Source organism: Vespula vulgaris, chromosome 10, assembly GCF_905475345.1.
Source record: "Vespula vulgaris chromosome 10, iyVesVulg1.1, whole genome shotgun sequence".
In the NCBI taxonomy this organism is placed as follows: domain Eukaryota; kingdom Metazoa; phylum Arthropoda; class Insecta; order Hymenoptera; family Vespidae; genus Vespula; species Vespula vulgaris.
In genome coordinates, this window is record NC_066595.1 from 7,445,347 (window position 1) to 7,469,739 (window position 24,393).

A 24,393-nucleotide genomic window follows, 5' to 3' on the forward strand; every position below is an offset into this window, starting at 1 on the left:
TGTAAATTGTAAAAGGAACGAAACGCGAGATGGAAGGACATGACATTTCTTGAATCTTTCTCTGATACTCATATTTTTCTTTTTTTTTTTCTTTCTTTCAACGAATAAAAGACCATTTACGAAAGAGGGTTATTACGGATGAGAATAAATCTACCTGGTTGAAACGACGAATAAAATGACGACTGAGAGACAAAGAGAGAGTCGAATGATTTTTCCACGAAGATCGTAGTCGATCGTGTCGATCCTTCGAACGCTACGACGAACAACCGTAAAGTTTCTGTTATTTTGTATTCTCGGGAGCGACTACTTGGGCGAGGTTAGTGTTGGAAGCGCGAAGAGGTCAACGCTCGGGAAAGCGCCTCTCGTTACAGCACTGCCATATGCTATTATAAGCTTCGTCGCTCGGAAATCACCTCTACCTCCACCACCTCCACCTCCTCCACCTTCTCTACCTCCTCCTTCTCTTTCTCTTTCTCTTCTTAAGTCCACGAATCACCGTTCTCCTCCTCCTCCTCTTCCTCCTCCTCCTCCTCCTCCTTCTCCTCCTCTTTCTCTTCTTCCTCTTCCTCCACCTCTGCTTCTACTTCTGCTTCTGTTTCTGCCTGCTCTCTCCTTCTCCTTCTCCTCCTCCTTCTCCACCTCCTCCTCATCCTCCTCATACACCACTACCACCACCACCCCCTTTCGTCAGAAATTCGATTCGTAATTAAAATAAATCGTTATAAATCTTTATAAAGGGACCAAACGAAGGAAAGAATTACCTGCAATTTTCCACTAGATCGAGACAAGATCGATACGATTACGTAAAAGCCAGCACGCGACTTATGTACATATTCTATACGAGAAAGGTAAAGAAGTTGCGCGGCCTCTCGCGATAGGGCGATCGGATCATCGTTAAAAATAATACACGGTATCGTCGTGCAACTCTACGCGTTCTTTTTTCTTTTCTCCTTCTTCTTTTGCGAAGGACGGAGGACAAATAATGGATGACACAAGAAGATAGAGATAGATAGAAAGAGAAAGAGAGAGAGAGTGAAAGAGAGAAAGAGAGAGAGAGATACCAGATTTCATACATATTTTTAAAGTCTCAGTCTCATGAAAAAGAGATAAAATTACATGATAGTAGTAACAAGCAAAAAATAGTATTAGCAATAACAACATAATAACGATAAAGAGAAAGACAGAGATAGAGATAGAGATAGCGAAAGAAAAAGAGAGAGAGGGAGTGGAACATCGAATTGGAAAAATGTTCAGGAGTGTACAGCAGCCGACGTCGACAAAGAAAAAGCGAGAACCTTGAGGAGGCCGGTTTTCTCAGTGACTCCGAGAGGGAGACGAATGAAGGAAGGAAGGAAGGCAAGAGTAGTTCTCTTGCGTAATTTCTCGAACAAAATAAAAAAAGAAAGAAAAAAAAAAGAAAAAGAAAAAATAAGGAGACAAAAATAAAATAAAAGAAAACATCTCGCTTCGCTGATCTATAAAGTACAGTAAAGTACCAACACTTTGAGATCGATCCTGATATGGATCGTCGAATGAAAAAATCGAGTTGGTAATCGGTGAAGAGTTTCTGAGTTTTCTTGGAAGCACGTTTTTACGATCAATGAAGAACGAAGAAATGATTTACTCGCAAAATACGATGTTTCTTGAATTTTTTTCTTTCTTTCTTGTTTCTTTCTTTTTTTTTTTTTTTATTTTTTACGGTTCAATTTAATCTTTATTTCAGACATTAAATATCGTGAATGAAAACGAAAAACGTGCGTACATATAAATGATTTGTAAATTAACGACAACGACAACAACGACGACTACGACGATGACAACGGCACGTGAAAGCATGCTCAAAATAGTTTTACGACTGAGTCAAAAGCATTGATAACAAGACTGTTCTTTTTTTGCGAATAAATAGACTCACAAATTCGTCGTTAAGATGGACAATTGAATCACACACATACATATATACGTGTATATACACGCGTGTATATATATATAGTTGATAGTATTCCAATTCAATGTAAGCAAAAAAAAATGTACTACGTCTCAAGGAAAATAGTCGAGAGATCATGAATTAGAGATGATTGTAAAGTTATAAACGAGATTAAGAATCCAATCTTCGAGAGTAAGATACCGTCTGTGATATCGATTCTACGATAGAAAGACTATCCTGATTTTTAATAATTATTCATTAAAATCTTATCATTCTCGAATAAAGCAAGATATTGCGAATATAGAATACAGAATTTTCCGAAATACCAATTTAAAGATATGATTTATGTATATATCTATATTTACATATATTAATTATTAATTAGAGAATTAGAATCCTGAAAGATATCATCTCCGATATCGATTCTTCGATACTGTTGTAAATTTTAATAATTATTCATTACAATCTTATCGTTTTTGAATAAAACAGCAGGTTGCGAGTATAAGATACAGAATTTTTTGAAATATCGATTTAGAGATATGATCTATATATTTGTACTTGCATATACATTATTATGAACATTTATAGTTGATTAAAGAGTTAGAATCCTGAAAGATATCGACATCATTATTAATCGATATTATCATCATTATTAATAATTAATTATTAAAATCTTCTCGTTCTCGAATAATAGATACGAGTACGATTATAGGATACACAATTTTCCCAAAAATTTTCTGGAGGATCGATTTAAACCTATAATCTATTTATGTATCCATACTTGCTCATATATTATTATAAATACTTAATAAAAAAAGTAAGAATCCCGAATAATGTCTAGCATATAAACTTTTCGATACTATTTAATAATTATTATCTTTAACAATTATTTATTAAAATATTATCGTTCTTGGATAATAGACGCGAGTACGATTGAAAGATACAAAATTTTCCTAAGAATCGATTCAAAAGTATTATCTATTATGTATTTGTACTTGTACTATATATATTATTAATATATATTATTAATTAAAGAATCAGAATCCCGAAAGATATCGTCTCCGATATCGACGCTTGGACACTGTCATGATATTTACTAATTATTCATTAAAATCTTATCGTTTTGAAAGAAAACAGTAGATTATGAATAAAGGATATAGAATTTTCTGATACATCGATTTAAAAGTATGATCTATTAACGTATCTCTACTTAATTATACATTATTATAAACAGTTAATTAGGAAATCAGAATCCTGAAAAATATCATTTCTGACATCGATGCTTGGATCACCGACGTGATATTTACTAATTATTCATTAAAATCTTATAGTTTTTGGATAAAGTAGTAAATTGTAAGTAAAGGATATAGAATTTTTCGAAGGATCGATTTAACCGTATGATTTATTTATATATCTCTACTTTGCATATACATTATTGATTAGAGAATTAAAATTTCAAAAGGTATCGTCTCCTATATCGATTTTTACTAATTATTCGTTACAATCTTATCATTTTTCGATAAAGTAGCAGGTTTTGAATAAAGGATACAGACTTTCCCTATGGATCGATATAAAATATATAATCTATTTATCTATTTATATTTGTATATACGTTATTGATTAGAAAATTAAAATTTCAAAAGATATCGTTTCCCATATCGATTTTTAATAATTATTCGTTACAATCTTATCGTTTTTGGATAAAGCAGCAGGTTTTGAATAAAGGACACAGAATTTTTCTATGGATCGATTTAAAATATATCATCTATTTATCTATCTGTACTTGCATATACATTATTTAGATTAGACTGTCAGAATCCCGAAAGATATCGTCTTCGATATCGATTCTTCGATACTGTCGCAATTTTTAATAATTATTTATTAAAATCTTATCGTTCTCCGATGATAGACGTGATTGCGATTGTATGATAAAAAATTTTCCAAAGAATCGATTTAAACAGTAGAATCAATCTGGTAATGTGTACTTGCATGTACATTATAATACATTTAAAAAGCAACACGTCGGACTAGGGGTCAGCGTGAAACGTTGGAAAAGAAAGTCACGCCATATTCGATGTATAATGTAAAAGAGCACAGCTGCAGCGCGCCGTTGCGTCACTTCCGTCCAACTAGTTGCTAAGTGCAACGATCTGACACGGTTTAAAGATTTTATTTAGAAATGATAAACCATTACCGGGGAAATTTGTTATGATAATAGCGACAACGTAACGTAATCTTAATTAATTATTTTCAACGAAATAACGTTACAACGTGCGAAATGTACAGATAGAGATATACAATTAATTTACATCATAACGATTTCTCGATCACCCCTCTGTGCGTCGGTATACGTTTCGTAAATGAATTATACTTGTGCTTGCCGCATGACAAAGAAATCGAAATGAAACTAGATACGATCCACATGAGATAGAAATCAGATAATTTATCGGATAAACATTGATTTACTGTAGTATTGTATCACGGGGGCGTAGCTCAGATGGTAGAGCGCTCGCTTAGCATGCGAGAGGTACCGGGATCGATGCCCGGCGCCTCCAATTTTTTTTTTAATATTTTTTTTTCTTTTTTTTTCTTTTTCCATTAATTCTTTTCATTTAAAAAAAAAAAAAAAAGAAAGAAAAAAGTCAAATTAATTATAATAACAAGACATACTTATACGTTCGATTGTAAAAAAACGAAAAACGTTTTATATATAATAAAAGTTATCAACTTATTACGATATAATTATTTCCTAGCTGCATCATCGATGACAAGCACAATTTAAAAAGTAACAGTAAACAACGAGTCAAAATATCGTGTGTGATAATCAATTGTGAATATATCAACGTATATTACGTTATATACGTATGCGTATGCGTATACGTATACATAGTTATAGTATAAGTGTTACATATAGTCGCTGATTTCTAATCGACTCTTGTTTTCTCTTACTCGATCGCAAGAGACGACGAGATCGAAGAAAGAAAGATCGAACGATAGCAAACAACTTGAGCTCGATCTTTCGAACGCGTTAGATCGGTAGTAATATTCGAGGAACTTTTTCCCTGTCGATATTAGAAGCCTATCGTGCTCTTACATCTTATAATTCGCTTCGGAGCGTTCTTAGTCAGCACTCTCTTTTCGCTTTCGCGATTTTTCACGGTATCTTGACTACGGAGTTTACCCTTATAAGACTCGAACATTAAAAATTAGGCTGCGAAAAGAAATAAGCGAGGAAGACGATACCACATCGTTTGGATTATTATTATTATTATTACTTTTTTTTTTTTTTTCTTAAGAATACGAACGTCACGTGGCGTTACGACGTTGATTAGATTATTTACAACAATAGAGGGATGATAAGTGTTGCAATAAGCACCCTCCACGTGACAATACCAATCTCTTTAGCTCGTTCAAACTCAAACTCGAGGTTTGCGGCAGATAACGATGTTTACGGAGCAAATCGATTCGTTTAAAAAAGAAGAGAGAGAGAGAGAGAGAGAGAGAGAGAGAAAAAAAGAAAAAAAAAAAAAACGCACGTGCTAATGCATTATACGTATATAGGTGTGAATGTACATAAGATGTACGCTCAGAATTATCACGAAATGAAAAGATAGATAGAGAAAGCGAATATTTTGAGAGATCGGTTTTCTTCAAATATTTCATCTTAATATCTTAAAAAAAAAAAAAAAAAAAAAAGAAGAAGAAGAAATAAAAAAGATAAAAAAAAGAGAAAGAGTGGAGAATATAGAAACAAATGTGTAATCGTATATTATTAGAAGCTTTTTGCTTATCAGGGCGTCCTTGCGTGCAACCAGGTACACGCAAAACGATAATAATGGTAACAACGGAAGGACGCTGTTATCTTTAATGATATATTTCAGGACGACGTTTGATAAAAGTTGCTTGAGATAAAAATCACGTGTATCTTTCTGCGATGATTTGAAATTTAAACTTCTTTGATTCTTTTCTTCTCTCTCTCTCTCTCTCTCTCTCTCTCTCTCTCTCTCTCTCTCTCTCTCTCTCTGAAAAATCTAAAAAAGCAAGGGGTAGAGTATCAAGAAAAATTCCATGGGGGAATAACGATTGATCGTTCAAACGGTTACAAGGAGAAGAAAATGTTTGGTAGTTTGCCAAACTTCGATGACGAAAATTGGCGAATCTCTCGATGCTCGAAATATATGAAAAAAAAAAAAAAAAGAAAACAGAAAAAGCAAAAATAAACAAAAAGAAAAAGAAAAAGAAAAAAAAAGAAAACAAGCACCGCAGCTTGTGGAGCTTGAGAAATGCACTCGAGTTATCTGCAAAGCATTTCGAGGCTTTCATTCGCGTATATTTCGTCGTAAACAAGCACGTTCGTAAACAAACTCGAGATAGATAGATACCACCAAGTCTTTTGGGCAGTGAAATAAAATCGTTCTTTCTGTTTCGAACGAACTAAACCCCCTCTTACTCTTTCTCCCTTTCCTCCTCTCCTACCCTTCTATCCTTCCTCTCGTACCACGACTACTCACTTAAAGTTTTACGTTCTTATTTTCACCCCGCTCCCCTTCTCAAATGTTACGACATACTTACACATACGTATTATGTATACGTTCGAAACTCGACTGGCGAGTATAAACGAGCGAAAAGATTCTTCCGAGTACGTTTCTCGGTGTCGAGTTAAAAAGGGAAGGGCATAGGGCGGACGAAGGGGAGGACCCTTCGAAGTTTCATAAAGAGAAACGCAGATGGAGTATTTCCAAAGAAGAAGGAAGGTCCATATACGCACCCTACGCGAATTTTTTTCCATTGTAAGTAACTACATTCGCTCGATACGAAGCTAGAAACGATACTTCAACGGGAGGTCCGTGAGACGGGGAGGAAACGGTAGAGGGGAAGAGAGTCGTCTGCCTATCGGCATGAACTTTAAATAAATTTCTTCTTATCGAACACGACTCATTTTCACGTTAGATCGCAGAAAAATATGAGATATAATTTAAAAATAAATGAATTGGTGATATCTCGAATCGAGTCGCATCTTTCGAAAACACGAATCTTTTAATACACACGTGTACACACACACGCGCACACACATACCTACATATATGTCGCGAGTATGCGAAAACAACGGATGTCGTACTATTTCACGTAAATTAAGGATATCGCTGTTATTTTGTCAAGAGTCAGGTTCAGTCTTTTCTAAAGAAGAAAAAAAAAAAAGATTTAAAGACGTTCATCATTATCAACGATCGGTAAACAACGACGGCATTTATCGTTAGACTGATGCAACGCGGAAGCAAGTTTCGTCAGCTACTTGAAATAAACCATAAAAGACTATAGATAGACCTAATCGTGCATGATGTTCTATTTTTTCGGCTAAATGTCGGATAAGAATCGCGATCGAGCCAACAACCCGTCATCTTTCAATGCATTACTTTATGTTTCTTTGTTCTTCTCCGTTACTATGTTGACTCACAAGTGTTACATATGTAGGAGATAACGCAACGTGTATATGAATACATATATACATATATATATATATATATATATGTAAAATATATATAAATATATATATAAATAAATATCTATGTATATATATGTGTGTGTATGTGTACATATACACGATAAAACTTCTACATTTTTCATTTTTAATAATAAAAAGTCAACGAACATAATCGAGAGACATCAGAAACATTATCTTTGATATTTATTCATCTACTATAACGTGACCTATATTTAATGTAAAGAATGATTATTCATCTCCCTCCCTCCCTCTCTCTCTCTCTCTTATTTTCAATTTCTATTCGTCCGAGTTCATTCTCGATGAAATCCAACTGTTGTAGAGGAGAGTCGTAATCGTTATGTTGGCCCGTTCTTCATTTTTCTTTCATTCCCTTTTGCATGAAGGGTCCTCAACGATCTCTTTCTTTAACGGACCTTCGTTCCTATTCAATCGAGAGTTCACTGCCCTTTCATCTAACTTGATCTCATAAAATGTAACGTTTTAAAATCTATATAATATCGTCGCTAGCGATATTAATAATTTTCTGAACAATTGACAATAATTGAAATAAATTCGTACACCTGTAGAAATGCGTCACGATCATTTACGGGTTACGTAATCGAGAATGTTTTGATCGCGGCTAATCTGATTGGAGAAAAACCATAAGGTTGACGTAAGTCGGTTTGATTTTAAAATTTGGCTACAGACGTTTATGTAATCCAATATACACCTGTATGTATGTATGTATTTACGTATGTATGTATAGTAACCTGATCGAATACGGTCTTACGCAATGAAAGTTTGTAATTTAATGTTCGTTATAATAACAAAGATTGTAAATATGTACGTGTGTTCATATATATACATATATATTTTTTTAGACATGTGTATTTGCATTCACGTGGAACAAAGGAGGTTCTGCATAATTCAAATCAGTAGAAATCTCAGATTATAAGCGAAGCGTTAAAGTCATTTTGCTAGACCGGTCATGAATTGCATCAAACGGCAAGCTGCCACTCGTTAACGAATGAATAATGATTTACCAAATAATTTTATCCACGTGCCGAGATAAATTGATAAAAGGAAACGCGCGTATACATATGCGTGAGTATACACACACAAACACACAGATACATACAGAATAAATTTTTATTACAAAACTAGAACGGAAGAACAGATAAATTCTGGAAGAATCATTATTCTTTCGCTATATCCTCGAGTCACTTATCGTGACCTCTCAAAATCGATTCTTTTTAGAGAAAGCGAGAGAGAGAGAGAGAGAAAGAGAGAGTTCCGACGATTTTTATATATTTCCAAAAGAGCTCTTTCTTTTATTCCCTTATTAGAAAGAACAAGAATTAAGATAAAACGAGCGTTTTCACTTTCTCAAGTAAACTTTTCTGGGATAATTTTCGTTTCAACCACGTTGGAAAATTCCACGAATCATCTGAGAAGAAATAATGTCGTAAGGAAAGAGGTAAAGAAAGAAAAGGTATAGCTTATTTTCCCTTCTTATTCTTTCTCCTTTTATTAAAGTTCCCGGTTATAAAAGGTTGCCTTTTAAATAACTCTCTTTCAGACTTGAACTATTCTCAATAATAAAGAGAACTTTTTTTTTTTCGTTTTCGAGTAAAAGATCGATAAGAGAAAACGAGCAGAAAACACGAAGGCTAGACGTTCGATGACGGTTGGCTTATTTGTTGGACGGCCACCTGTGGTTTATCGTTAATTAATTCTTCCTTCGGCAAACGTACTATTCTCACATACAAACTCGTCTCCATACGATCACGTATCACACGCATTTTTTCGTGGAACTTCCGTTCAACCGACGATGTATTCGTGAGTAGATAAAGAAAGATGACAAACCTTCGAGTGAATCACTAACGTGCTACTATACGATAAAATGAATAAAAATGTGATGCAATTTGTAGAAAAGAAAAAAAAGAAAAAGAAAAAAAAAAAAAAGCAAGAAAGACATATTTCCTTAGCTTACCATTTTTCTTTGTTCCTTTCGAATGTATAATATAGGCGAACGGATTTTGCGCTAGAACGCACGATATTCGGAACGAGCTCGTGCTTATAAATAGCTAACCGTAGCGCGTAACGCGTTAGCGGTAGCAGAGCGTGTAAGAGAAGATTCTACCAAAATTGTATATCAACACTCGAAAAATAATTATCATGGTGGATTTATTTATAAACGTATATAATATCTAATACGTCAAAATTAATGAGAATAACGTGAGACGATCTTAACAACTTGAAGGATAGCTTTGATTTTTTTGTGGGGGAGGGGGAAGGGTTTATAATTTAATTTATATATTTAATTATTATTAATTTGCACTGGCCTTTTTTTTATACAAAATTTTGTGAAATAAAACAAAAGTGAAAAATCAAAAGAAAAATATTTTCGGATATTGTATTGTTCCACGGAAATGCGTAACTTCCGTATATTATGAATCGGCAAAGAGAATTCTTATCGATCGATCTCGTTGCAACGCATTCTCCTTTCCGTCCGTGCTCTTACTTCCGTCCGTGACATGTTTCCGGTTTCATTAGTGTGCGAAATCCTTCGTAGTTTTCGTCGAAACCGAAAAAATTGAATATGAATTCGCCCATTTACATACGTATGTGCGATTGGAAAAAAGAAAAAAAAAAGAGAAAGAAAGAGAAAAACAAGTACTCGGTTACGCAAAAACAAATCGAGCGTATATATTCTCAATAATCTCGCAATACAAATCGAACGAGTACAAAAGTGGGATAACCGATTTTAAAACACGCTCGATCTGCTTTATTTCATTATTATCCCATAGAAGCGATTTTTACCCCTAGGGAGATGAAATTTTTCGACGAAATCGCATTCGGACGTCACACGCGTTGTCGTTTTTACGTACGATTGCGAGAAATAAAGCTGGGAGTTAAAAAATAAAAAAAATAAAATAATAATAATAAAAGAAAAAAAAACACACACACGCGAGATAAACGAGAACACAAAGTATTATCATCGATATGACTCATACGAAGCAAATCGAAAAGCAGATTAATTACGAGGTGGAAAATCTTTCCGACAAATATACGCCAGAGATAAAAGGTAATTATTGCGATGGATTTTTTGTAAAGTCGGTCGTCTTAAATTGAACAAAAAAGGAAAAAAAAGAAGAAATTATCACACACACACACACACACACACACACATACAGAAAAAAAAATTAAAAAAGAAAGAAACCAATAAAGACGAGTAGTTAAAGAGATAAGGATCATCCAATAAAATCAAGAATGTTCCTCGCTAAAACGTTTCCATTCGGCGTGAAAACGAAAATGTTTGTTCAAGGTGGCACGCGAGTCATCGAGACATTTTTCTATGACCATTTAATTACTCATAGTTCGCAATAACGATGAGCGACCAATGCGATAAGACCTACAAGGTTCTTCGAAATTCAGTTTGACCGCGGATGTTGACTCGAACGATTTAACAATGGCTAATTAAAATTTTCCCTGACTTCCTCTCTTTATTATTTTTCCTTCCTTTCCTTTTCTTTTTTATTTATACATTTTTTCTTTTTCCTTACGTGTTAGCAACTTTACCTAATAGGAGATGTAACACAAAGGCAACCATTGCTTCGCGATTGAGAAAGATAAGAAATGAAATTTAATAGTGTCGCAATGATATATATATATATATATATATATATATATAAATATATATATATATATAAGAAAAAATATATTTTTTTTCGAATGATGCAATGTCTTCGTCGCTTTCAACGACGATAACCTCACGAAGGGGATTCGTCTCTTTTTCTGGTAGGATTCAAATGAAAGAGAAATTTCCAAGGACGTATAACGATATCGAACAAAATCCAAAGAAGAAGACGCGATCAACAAGAAGGAATTTTCCCACGAATCGATAACCCCAATCAACTTTCTCTCATATGTTTTTCGCGAATTCTACCTCGAAACGCGACAACACGTCGACGGTCGTAAAAGGTCGTAAGATCGAACGTAAAATCGAACTTTTCTGTTTTTTTTTTCTTTTTCTTTTCTTTTTTTTTTTTGAACTCGTCGAAACGACGAACTATATCGATACGTATGCTATAACGAACGAAAACCTATAACCTCCCAATGAAACAAACAAAGCTTCCTTTCACGTGTCGAGTAATTAAAATAATCGAACATTCAGTCAAGTCGACGTATCTTGATGAAAACGTCATCGAGTCTGCCTAATTTGCTTCGAGCCGTAAAAAACAACTCGTGCAAGGACAGATAAATGTTTCGGCTTACTTTTTTTTCTTTTCTAAATAAAATGATATCGTATGAGATAAAATAATAATAATAATAATAATAATAATAATAATAATAATAATAAGAAGAAGAAGAAGAAGAAGAAGAAGAAGAAATGAACGTATTAGGAAAAACCAATGATCAACGATATATATGCTTCTTTTTTTTCTGTTTGTCTTCACTTTTACACGCAACATATCCGACTTACACACGTTCGAAACAGAGTAGCAAGTAGATAAGTAAGTACGGATATAGGGTATAGCTAGACATAACGTGCATCTAGGTCGTTCGTGTCTCTTCTCTCGCATATGTTTGAGAGTCAAACGGTAGGAGCAACGCGTGCATCAAAATTAGCTCCGAATGCTGTCTTACGATCTATTACCGGGCAAGCTCGATTCGTCGTTCTCTTCTCTCTCTTTCTTTCCCGGTTTTTCCCGGAGGGAATAAATTTTCATAGAAAGGAAGAAAGGAAACAAGAAAACGAAAACAAAACAGAAAAAAGAGAAAGAAAAAAAAAAGAAAAAGAAAATAAGAAAAGATTGAACGAGGAAAAAGAGAAACTGGGTAACGAGTTGGACGTCCGAGGTAAGAAAGAAAAAGAAATAAAAGAGAAAGAGAGAGAGAGAGAAAAGAAAGAAAAAAAAAGGAAAGAAAAAATCAAATAAGAAAGAAAGAAAGAAGGAAAGAAATTTCGATTGGATGTAACTTCCTCGATCTTCTCGATAAGATTAATAATAAAGAAATAAAGAAGTAGAAGTATAGGAGACGCTCTCTTTATCGGCCTTGATTCCGCGTGCGGATCTCGTTGCGATCGCATGTGATATGAGATTACATAAGGTGGGAGTTTGACTCTCCTTAGCACGACCTCTGTCGACGTATTCGCATCGTTACGCTAGTGGGGATGAAAAGAGAGAATCCGAGAGGAAGGAGAGAGAGAGAGAGAGAGAGAGAGAAAAGAGAGAAGAGAGAGAAGAGAGAGAGAGAGAGAGAGAAAGAGTAGGATGGAAATGGAGATGGAAATGGAGATGAGGATGAAGAGAGGAAGGGAGAGGGAGGGAGAGGGAGAGGGTTCGTGCGGGCGCTGGCACCGAGCAGTCTGTTCCGTTCACCTCGGTATTCCCTCGAGCAATGCCAGGGAAGCCAGGGCCGTCCATGCCAGTTTTAGAACCCTTCACTTTTCCTTTCTTTATGATCTTAGATCATCGATGAAACATGCCATTCAATGAGCCAATGATATCCTTTCACGGAATCGTTCTGTCTTGAGAAGAACGAATGTTGTTTTGAAGGAATAGTTGTGACGAATGTCTCTTCTTCTTGTTCTTCTTTTGCTTTCTTTTCTTTCGTTAGTCGAAGGAGCGATTTTCATCAAGCAACAACAACAACAAACTATCGCGGATCTCTTTAGCTCGATTTTATTATCGTACACCTACAGCTGTCCGACGTTCTCGAAATAAATTCGTAAGAGTAAGGTGTCGACCCGACAGGGTGCAGAAAGATCAATCGTCTTCTATTCGTACAAGGGGCGAGAGTATAGGTCAGAAAGAGACAAGATACACCTCGATTCTAAATTTGTTCTCCACTACTCCTTCGAAGTTGGAACGAACGAAGAAACGAAGGAACGAGGTACTTGGGTATCGCGTTAAACCGAAGAGATTTATATCATTATGGAAAATTCGAAGAAAAATTTGTAGATGCAAAGTAGTTGAGCTATTTTAAAGACAATACGTATATGTGTGTGTGTGTGTGTGTGTGTGTGTGTATGTATATAAATGTATATAAATAATATATATAAATTATACAAGTTATATACATAAATACACATATATATTATATATATCTGTGCTTTTTAGTATGCTGTAAAAACAACGGGAAGTCTCTTCCTTCCTCCCTCTCTTCCTTCTTCTCTCTCTATCCTTCATAGAAAGAACAAAGAGATTTAACCCGTGAGAACCCGAGGATGAGTGCTTCTTCCTTCGAGTGGAAAAAAACATGGTCTACTTTACGGACGAATTTCGATCGTCATGGCTCATAAAGTCAAAGCCCCAAAGGGACACCAGAAGCTACACTACCGGAAATAGTTTTACGGCTTTCGTTGGAGTCGTAAATTCAAAAACAGACTTCATTATGAATCGATGAAAATCGAGTTAAAACGGTACATATATATATATATATGTGTGTACACATATACATACACACGTCGTACATTCATACATGCCATTTTACGCATATCGTTGTACGTAATTTCTTACGTAATCCGTTTGTCAAAACATTTTCGTTCTTTTTTTTCTTTCTTTCTTTCTTCCTACTCTTTGACTATCTCTTTCGTTATCGATGATAGAAACGATACTTTGCCAAGAAGGAACGAATCGAAAAAACGCGTGGAATTCGTTTTAATTCGATCGACGTCGATTGGCCACGTCGTTGCTTGGCTCTAAACCTGAATGAAACTATAGAGTGTAACACGAGAGAGAGAGAGAGAGAGAGAGAGAGAGAGAGAGAGAGAGAGAGAGAGAGAGAGAGAGAGAGAGAGAGAGAGAGAGAGAGAGAGAGAGAGAGAGAGAGAGAGAGAGAAAGGAAAAAAATAAAAGGAAGCAACTTAACGATGCAAGCTTTCGAATAGATAGAATCACTTGGGGGAGTGTCTTCCAGGAAATACTTCGATCCGTTTAAATACCTCTACTCAAATAAATGAAGACGAAGTCGTGATTCGTTTCGTGAAGAAGCGTTCCTCGTTCTTAGATTACTTATATCTTTTTCCTCTTTTTTTCGCGACGCATACGAATGTATGCAACGCATAGACGACACACACGAATACACAGACACGTTGCACATTATGTAAACTACAGAATCTTTCGATCTATAAATAATCCTCGTGCACGAAGGTGTTTAAGAACAAAGAACACGTAAGTAAATGCACATCGGGTAGAGGGGTGGAGGAAATGGTTGTTGCAAACGTTTGCAAAGAGAAACGCATTCGTTGTTTTCGTCGTTTTTGTCGTTTTCGTCGTCGTTGTTGTTTACGACACATAGGTATGTAGATTTGCAAAATACTCTTTCTTACTAACGATTTATCAAAGACTCCTATTGACGGACGATGGGCTTTGACAAGAACGTTTAGATTATTATTCAAAGTCGGTGCCGGGCGATTGCGTGAGCGAGACCACGTAAGCCAATCATTTGCGAGCGAAGAAACGGCTAGTTCTTATCCGCTGATAGAAATTATTATGACTCAACGTTAGAGAGCTCGACTCAATTGTCTCATTGCATGCTTCATTTCTCGACCTTCGGAAAAAAAAAAAAAAAAAAAACAAAAAAAAAAACAAAAAAAAGAACAAAAAAAAATTAACAGACAAAACGAAATACGATAGATGTTCGAACGAGGGTCACTTTAAATTTTGATTTTACTTACGATATGTTACCGACGAAAAAAAGAAAAAAAAAAGAAAAGAAAAAAAAAACCGTGATAAAAGCGACGATTTATTACGTACGCAATGCACAACAAGAAAATAAATTAATGCAACGAGTAGCTGTTAATATCGAGAAAAAGGAAGAGAAGAAGGAAGGAGATATAGATAAGATTTAAAGATTGAGGTGTAAGATCATAGGATCGAGAATCGTGGATAGCGTGATTTCAAGGACAATGTCCCGCATTATTCTCGACGGTTCTTTGCCAAGGACGGGAACATGACTCTACTTATGAGCGAACAACGTTTAACGTATTTACGACATTGTCCGATCCTATCTGCACTCGATTTCAACGCCACGTAATCAAATAATCATGATATTACCTTCCCGATGATCTTTCAAATTGCTTTTGCAAAAAAAACATGTGATAACGAGTTGCACAAAAGCGTTATATTACGTTCGAAGGAAAACTTTTTCCGTATAAAAAATATTAGAAATTTATTAGATTCCATAAATATAAATATACATATCTTTTGTCTTCTTCTTTTTTTTTTTTTTTTAGAATTAAAAAGTGATCTCTTGACGAGAATATATACGCATAGGTGTATCTATGTTTCCTTCTCTGTTTTTTAAATTCCTCAAATGACGGATAATTTAAAAAATGTTTCGGTTAGATGAAAAGAAAAGATAGAAACACGTGCAACCGCGTAGAAAAGAGAAAGGAGTTTACGAGAAAGCGAACATGTGTTAGATGTTTTTTATTTCGTAAAAAGAAGAGATAAAAAAAGACAAAAAAAAAAAAAGAAAGGAAAGAAAAGAGAGAAAAAAAGAAAGAAAGAAAAAAAAAACGTCGAATATAGCATCGTAGTAAAGAGAAAAAAACGTGGGAGTCCAACGAGCCAGGGAGTCTTGTGAATCATATAAACAAAGAGGGAAGAAGATTTGTGGCAGTGCTATGCTTGAAGATACCATTAGATTCCGTTCGTAGACTTCGAAATTAGAAGCGAAAAGAACGAGGCCAACGTACGTGCCTTCGAAGAAAGCTCGTTTTCTCTCCCTCTCTTTTAACACCGTATCCCATTCTTATTTATTTTCTTTACTTTTTCTTTCTTTCGTTGAATAAATAAATGAATAAAAAAAGAAAAATGAAAAGAAAAAAAAAAAATAAGAAGAATATGTTGATTCTCAACGCACCTTATCTTCGCATTCTTCGAAGAAGATAAATTCGCAGGCACAATCGATTAGAACAATCGTTCAAACATTCGACGTTTACATAAAAAAAAAAGAAAAAGGAAAAGGAAAATGAAAAAAAAAAAAAAACAAAAATTCATTAACGCGTTAGATTTATCCGTATAAATTTTATTTAATTTACGAGTAGGCGAAGCATATATGATAGGTATAGCTTTGCAATCGTGAATCCATAATATTCTAAAGGAACGACGTTGTCGACTAGTAATGTGGAATACGCGGCACGTTGGATTAACATAAGTATGTATATGCAAATCGTCTTCGAGCACTATGTGTAATACGTTTCCATGTGCGCGAGTTTGTTCACGACAAAGACGAAGAAAGTCATATGGTAGTAGTACGTGGACGTGCCTGTTTGTGCAAAATCGCGCAATGCCGAGACTCGTAAGGGAAATACTTGCGTACGTATTTAGTTATGTACGTACACCACTGTTATTTCTTGCATTTCCACGAATCGTTATCGAATTCACGATAAATACACTGCTCGATGATGACGATAAAATGTGAATACGTTCCCCGTTTTAATTTACGTACGAGAATCCACCTACGATAATCAGCCTCCGCCTATGGATTTCACTCGATGCGAGAATATCATCGTAATGTGAATCATGTGTGTGAGAATCGAGTTACGAGGCGTATCGAAAAATATGAACGTCGATACGATCGACGAGGAAATAATATGGTTGTGGAAAATGTTCTTGAAAAATTAACCAAAAACGATTCAAAACGATGGACTCCCGTCAGATATCATTCTCACGTTATTTTCAAAAATTACTAGCCCTTCAAGCAAAATATTCTCTTACGTGAGTATTGCAATGTTTTGCGTTGTTTTCCTTTTCTGAGTATTTCTCTCTCTCTCTCTCTCTCTCTCTCTCTCTCTCTCTCTCTCTCTCTCTCTCTCTCTCTCTCTCTCTCTCTCTTTCTTAAAATATAAATGTTGTAATTTTACGATATATAATTTAGAGTAAATTCAATGGCGACCTATGCATTAGCCTTAGCCATATTTGCAACTTGGTTCACCGACTGGAAAGTTATTTGTACTCGTATTCCCTTTTATCGTGGTAAATTCAAACAAAAGCATTGAAGAAAATCTTCGATTTAATGATGAAGATTGTCATATGAAATAAATGTTGCGAATATACGCTTATATACGATGAATAATAAAATATATAATCAAATTATATATATAATAATATACACAATAAAATAAATCTATAATAAAATAATAATAAAATTATATAAAAAAAAATAAATAATAAAAATTAATTGGTTAATAATAATAATAATATGAAACAATTTAATTGTGAAGTCGGGAAAAGAAAAAAAAAAGAAAAAAAAATTCGCCCGAACAGGGACTCGAACCCTGGACCCTCAGATTAAAAGTCTGATGCTCTACCGACTGAGCTATCCGGGCGCCTTGAAGACTACGTCCGAATTATATCTTATAAACCAGACTTCTGTTCCTTTACGCTGTTATATTTATCAAAATACTCGGTAAATACAATAACAATTGTCTTATAATTAATACTAATTGCGAACTAAATATTTCGATTGAGTTAACAAGAGCCGTTCTAATTAATTTGCAAGTTATAATCTTACTTACGAACTGTTCCATTTAATTTGCCTTTATTATCAACGACCGTGTAATTGTCGTTGTTATAAAACGTTTCGTAAATTACAATTTGCAAATCTGACGACGTACTCTATTAAAATAAAACTTTGGCGGTAACTTTGAAAGGAGAATAATCTTGAATGATCGACAGTCGAAAACTTAACTATTATTGTTCGCACTGATTTCGATTTACCATGATTTAACAAAAATCGTAATAAGTAAGACGCAATATCGAGTATTCATCCTTGACACGAAATATCACACATTTATATAAAATGAAATATATAGTTAAGTTGTAAGTACAGAGAGGTCAGAGAACGGATTATCGGAGGCTAATTAAGTATGTGTCGTTACAGCAAACAATCGTTCTCGTCTATGTTTTTCATTTTTTTCTTTCTTTCTTTCTTTATTATCATTTTTCATTTTTTATTTTTATTCATTTTTTGTGTCACACCTGTAGCAATGAACCTGAAGAAACAAAAATTTCAAAACGGCAAAGTCAATGGATCGATATAATAATTTTAATTATTTTGTATTCGATCGTGTGATCGAGTGGAAATTGTCGATTATTTATTGACGTACGAATTAATATAGGAATACAAAATTTCAATATGGAATATAGGTTTCTTTTAATTTCGGTTTAACGCTGGACTAGCTTACTAGGGGATAGGATGAAAAACATGGCGTTGATGAGACATTAGTTTGATCAGGGTCGACGGACGACGTCCACCAACGAGAAGAGAGGATGAGGATGAGGACCAGTGAGAGAGAGAGAGAGAGAGAGAGAGAGAAAGAGGTCGATATTCTACATACGAAGCAAGAAGATTCTTGACACGTTGCCAGTGACTTCCCAATGTGTCAAGTTCTCGATATTAGAAACGAGCGACGACAAAGGGTGTCTTTGTCAAGCTGCTTCTACCGGTCGATTGACAGAGCCCACGCGTCGCTACTTATTTTCTACTTTCTACACGAATGGACCGAACGTGATATTTTTATTCGCCCACTCGACGTTTGCCGTTTATCGCCAAGCAAGATTTATTTCCCACGTTGTTGAGGAAGCACTAACAAGCTTCAATAAACCTGCGATCGGTTGTTAGAATGCCATTAATAACGCACGACAATGTTATCTTTCTAATCCGCTAATACACGATCGAGGTTAGAATTATGAAATCAAACGATCGGCAAACTTGTTGCATCACAAGGAGCAGGGTCACGTTATAAAATGCAGTCGAAGGAACGGCTCGACTCTCTCTCTCTCTCTCTCTCTCTCTCTCTCTCTCTCTCTCTCTCTCTCTCTCTCTCCCTTTCTTTCTTTTCCTTTTCCTTTTTCTTTTTCTTTTTCTTTTTCTTTTTCTCTGTGATTTATTAACGAGTAACTCGTATGATGACAAGAGTTTAAAAGAAAATTGCACAAAGTAACGATATATTTTTACGAGCATTACGTTATTCTCTCATTATATATGTAAATTATATTAACATATTGCAAACAACTGATTTTGATCGTTACGTTAAATTTATCTTGAAGAATTTTTTTCAAACTTCAAACATCGTTATATCTATCGATAAATAAATTGATTTACTTCGAAAATACTTTTGCCTTTACTTTTATCTTTTTTAATGAATGCTCGAGAATGAATTATACGGAACTGAGCTTTCTATGCGCGAGATGAAAAGCTGGATGATTAATAGAGAAAACCCAATGATCGACCGCGTACATCGACCTAAGATTCAAACAAGCATATACACATAAACGTGCAGGCGGCACACGAACATATACGAAGGGACGAGGGTCGAGGGAACTCGAAGAGGGTGGATAAGAATTTCACGTTGCTAGCTAGTATCTCCTCTGGCTAGTTTCCAATATTAAAGTTCTCAAATATAGCTACCTAATGCTACTTTCACAATGAATCTTCTACTAGATTTCAACTTGGTAGCTCGAATAAAAAAAAAAAAAAGAAAAAGAAAGAAAAAAAAAATAATAATAATAAAAATAAAAAGAAAGAAAGAAAAAAATTCTAAAATTATAGGCAACACCCGATGTAGCGATTTTAAACGTGCGAAACAATCGATTTCTTTTTAAATCCGATCATTCCCAAGATCTATTCTTATTCGTTCGAATTTCATTTTGAGTACGTTCAAGTTAATCGATCTAATTTAAGCTTACGGTTGTTGATCGCACAAACTACGCAAGAATATTCTTTCGACTTACGGCCAACTTATTTTTAGTTAAACATTCGCGCTCAATAGATATCTCGGATCGAATTTATTAAAACTTTTGATGTCCCGTTAATGGAATTACTTTGTCTTACGAAATGAAAGAGAAAAAGAATTTATTTTGAAAATAGAAACTCGGATATGTTTGTTAATCCTAAAATTTTCATCAGCCCGGCTAGCTCAGTCGGTAGAGCATGAGACTCTTAATCTCAGGGTCGTGGGTTCGAGCCCCACGTTGGGCGACTACTTTTTTTTCTTCTTCAATTTCTAAGTACCTATAACTTATCCATACTCTACTAATTATGAATGCTTAAAACTACTATTTATTTTTATCCAATCCGAAATTACAACGCGTAAACACACATACACAGAGAGAAAGAGAGACAAAAGAAGTGAGAAGAACTCTTTCGTCACTATTTGACGTAAAACTTCGATATAAATATAAAAATGGGATAAACAACGAACTCTGACGTTACTTGGCAAATATTTTACTAATGCATTACGAACAATGTTAAGTAAATCAAGTCTTTTTTTCGCGACTCGATCGCTTGCAATATTGCAACTTAATCGTACGAAACAAATCCCAAAATAAATATTAATTATAATGAATATATTAATTACTATAACATACGGGTTAACCGATCAAGAGTTGGATTCGTAGTAACGATTGAAATATCATCCGGGTGGATAAACTCGTATAGGAGGGTCGGTAAATTGAAAACACGATATCAGGTAGAAAGATTCAGAGAAATCCAAGTATTCGGGTAAGCGGAATAGAACACTGTGGTGCCAGGTGTTTCGGTGAGTTATTTTCGATTACGGTTTCACTCACTGCCAAGGGATAGAGGGGCTGCTTCTGTAGAGTTGTGTATTTTTAGTGATGCGCGGCATGCGGCACAACGCGGCAATGTTTCGACACAACCCGAAATAAAATGTTTATCGAACGATGCAGTGAAAATGCACGGAAGATGCTGATGGGAAAAGAGAAGAGTGGAGTGGGGAGAAGTGGAGAGAAGAGAAATTGTTCATCTTCCCTTTCTACCTCTCTCCTCTTTTTCCTTCGTCATTATGACGAACAAAAGTAAATCTTTCGGTAGGAATAATTTGCCAAATCAAGGAAGAAAAATGAAAAGTACATTTATCAAAGCATCTCATATCTTTGGCGAATGTTCCCAATGGCACAGAGCAAATAGGAAATTCGAAATCGTTACGTAAGATTTAGAAAGAACAATGAAATCATTGATTCGAGTTATCTCGACGATAATAAGAGAGCTACATGATGTTTGCTTGTAAATTTAAGCACAGACTTTTCGTTCTTGCGTATGCGCACATGCGGAAACGTCGATTCGTTAATTGACATTGAAGTTATTCTCGCAAAATATGTAGAAAAGTATCATAAAAAAAAATAAATTGAGTATGATATCGGGTTTTTTTTTTATTATATATTACGATGAATTATTCCTTATCGGAGAATACGCCCGGTAGAAAATAAATTTAGATCCGATTCAATTTTGTTACGTGTTTCTATAATCAATCGAGTACACGAATACATTGATAATTAATGTTTACGTTTCTACGATCGCGAAACCACTTTTTGATTTCGTTAGATAAATTAAAAAAAAGAAAAAATATACGTTAAGAAAATGATGTCAATTATAAAAGAAAAGATCGAAGATAATATATTAAACCGGTACACTAACTTCTAGAGCTTAACGAACACGTTCGTTCCACGTGATATGGCGAAGCGTATAAGTGCTCACGTGCGTGCGATCCCCCTTGACGTATGTATGTATGTATGTATGTAAGTATATATGTATTTATGTATGTATATATATATATATATATATATATATATATATATATATATATATATGTATGTACAAACATACAATATAACGATGAGAGAACGTGGACAAGAAGGAGATAGGTAAAACGAGTTAGAGTGTCTGTGTATGTCTGTTCGGTGCAAATTTTCGCGCGTTTATTTCCAGAGTAAAACAAATCTCAAGTTTGATTTTTATGAAGAAAAAAAAAAATATATATATATATAAAAGAAACGAAAAAACATAGGAAAAAAAAGAAAAAGAAATGTCCTATCCAAATCTACAAATATATTTGTTTACATTGACTATCGTCTTTAAAAGTATCGAATCTAAATAGAACTTGGCTTTCACCGAGAAGAAAAACGATCCATAAAAGAAATAAAATATAGAAGAAGAAAAGGCGAAGCAACAGGTGGTCGTGTACGCTTTCCCAAAAACCACTCGATTGCAAACTTACTAAAGTAATTACGGAAGGACGATCTTAACTGTTCTGTTGGTTTCGTTTCTTTATCCATACATACGATCATTGAAATTACATATAATTGCGTGCACGAAAAAAATATATGTACCGTATGAAGATACAATATAGGTATATCAACATATATGGAATATGCATATATAAATACATATATATATATATATATATATATATATATATATATATATATATATATATATCTTAGGTTCGAAGGAAGCATGAATCATACTCGCTTCTCCTTCACTAAAATCAACTCATTGTATATAAGTTCAGCGAGCTGCAAGACGAAATGATACGAAGAGAAAGTTTCGATCGTTCGCTACGATACACATTATCATTAATGCGATAACCATCGTTCCTTCTGGTAATTGCTAATTATACTAGCTTTCCTTCTCTCTCTTTCGCTCTCTTTCGCGCGCTCTCTCTCTCTCTCTCTCTCTCTCTCCCTCTCTCATTCTCCTTTTTCTTTTTTTTACCCTAACACGTTAATCGCTCGCTACGAATTTATAATTCGCTTACTAATTATCCCAAGTGTTCGTGATACAATTTTTCTTTCTATGTATCGGTAAAGTAGATATCTATTATTTTTCAAACAGGTACGATATTATATGGTGTTTTAATGGATTTATTATAATCAATACAGTGGTCGAAAAGATATTATAAATTACTTTCTCCTTTCTTGCATGAAACCAGTTTCGTTTTGCGATGGAAATTAAAGAAATAATCGAGTTTCATAAAAAACGTATCTTATATGTGTATATATATATATATATATATATATATATATATATATATATATATATATATATATGTATATGTATATGTATATATATATATATATATATGTACGATCGCGTTTGAAATCGTTTCTATTACTATGTAGGTTGCATTTACAGTAAGAGAAAAATTTTATCGTTTTATCACCAATATCTCTCGAACATTTCTCTGTCGATTATATACTTTCGAGGACAATGGCACAGGAAAGAGGATGACAAAGTCAAATTAATATACATCGGCGTACATAGAGGAGAGAAGAGCACGTCACTTTTGGACGAACAATTCCTCATTGTATTATCTTGGCTTATACGAATAGATACGTACTACCTTCATAATGTGCCCGTAATCATACAATGAGGATACTCCATTGTCATTTTAATCTGACAAATCGATCGAGACCTCTCGACGATTTGTGTTCGACATTAAAATAAACGCGAAGAGGTTGACGAATACACGAGTTCTTTTTCTTCACTCTCCATCCTTCCTCCCACTCCAAAAGAGAAAAGAAAGAAAGAAAGAAAGAAAGAAAGAGATAAGAAAACAAAGAGAAAGTTATATTAATCGTTTTTCGAGTTGGCAACTTACATTGGCAAACGTTTTATAAAATCATTTAATCCTTGATAATGTAATTACACGTCGATCGAAGCTCCCTATCGAAAGGATTTATATATTCTACTTCCTATCTTAGTTCTAACCGCAATGGAACACAATGACAGACATTTTCACGGCTTCCATTAGTAATTTAATCATTCAAGATGCGTCAAGAGAGCTCTTCCAAGCTGACTTAGGATTATACGGATTTAAAGCTGTTAAGACACACACACACACATCTGTGTATACGCGCGCGCACATGTGTCTTTGTGTGTGTGTGTCTTATCGAAAATTGTAGGGACGGTGAGGACGAGTAGAAAGATAGAGAAAAGAGTATAGAATGCGTCTAGTATTATCGAATATTTTTGGCACGGTCGATGATTATAAGAACGAGAACTCATTGAAACCAGATTAGGTCGGTAGGCAATTGATATTATCGCTAAAGCTACAATATGTTACGAGAGAATTCATGCGGCCAAACATGCGGTCGTGAACGCCTGCATAGAAGATAACACAAGGAGTAGTAGCAAGCTGCTTCATACTCGAGGTTATTATTTTACG

General features: G+C 34.6%; 1 protein-coding gene and 3 non-coding genes across 6 annotated transcripts in view; 2 read left to right on the forward strand and 2 right to left on the reverse strand.

The window, feature by feature from the left end:
- Window positions 1-24,393, reverse strand: part of LOC127066931 (sestrin homolog) — a 95,429-nt gene that overhangs the window by 24,149 nt on the left and 46,887 nt on the right. The window lies entirely within an intron of this gene.
- Window positions 4,407-4,479, forward strand: Trnaa-agc (transfer RNA alanine (anticodon AGC)). Its single transcript has one exon. It is a non-coding gene; the product is annotated as a tRNA-Ala (tRNA).
- On the reverse strand, window positions 17,679-17,751 carry Trnak-uuu (transfer RNA lysine (anticodon UUU)). The gene has a single exon. It is a non-coding gene; the product is annotated as a tRNA-Lys (tRNA).
- Window positions 20,333-20,405, forward strand: Trnak-cuu (transfer RNA lysine (anticodon CUU)). The gene has a single exon. It is a non-coding gene; the product is annotated as a tRNA-Lys (tRNA).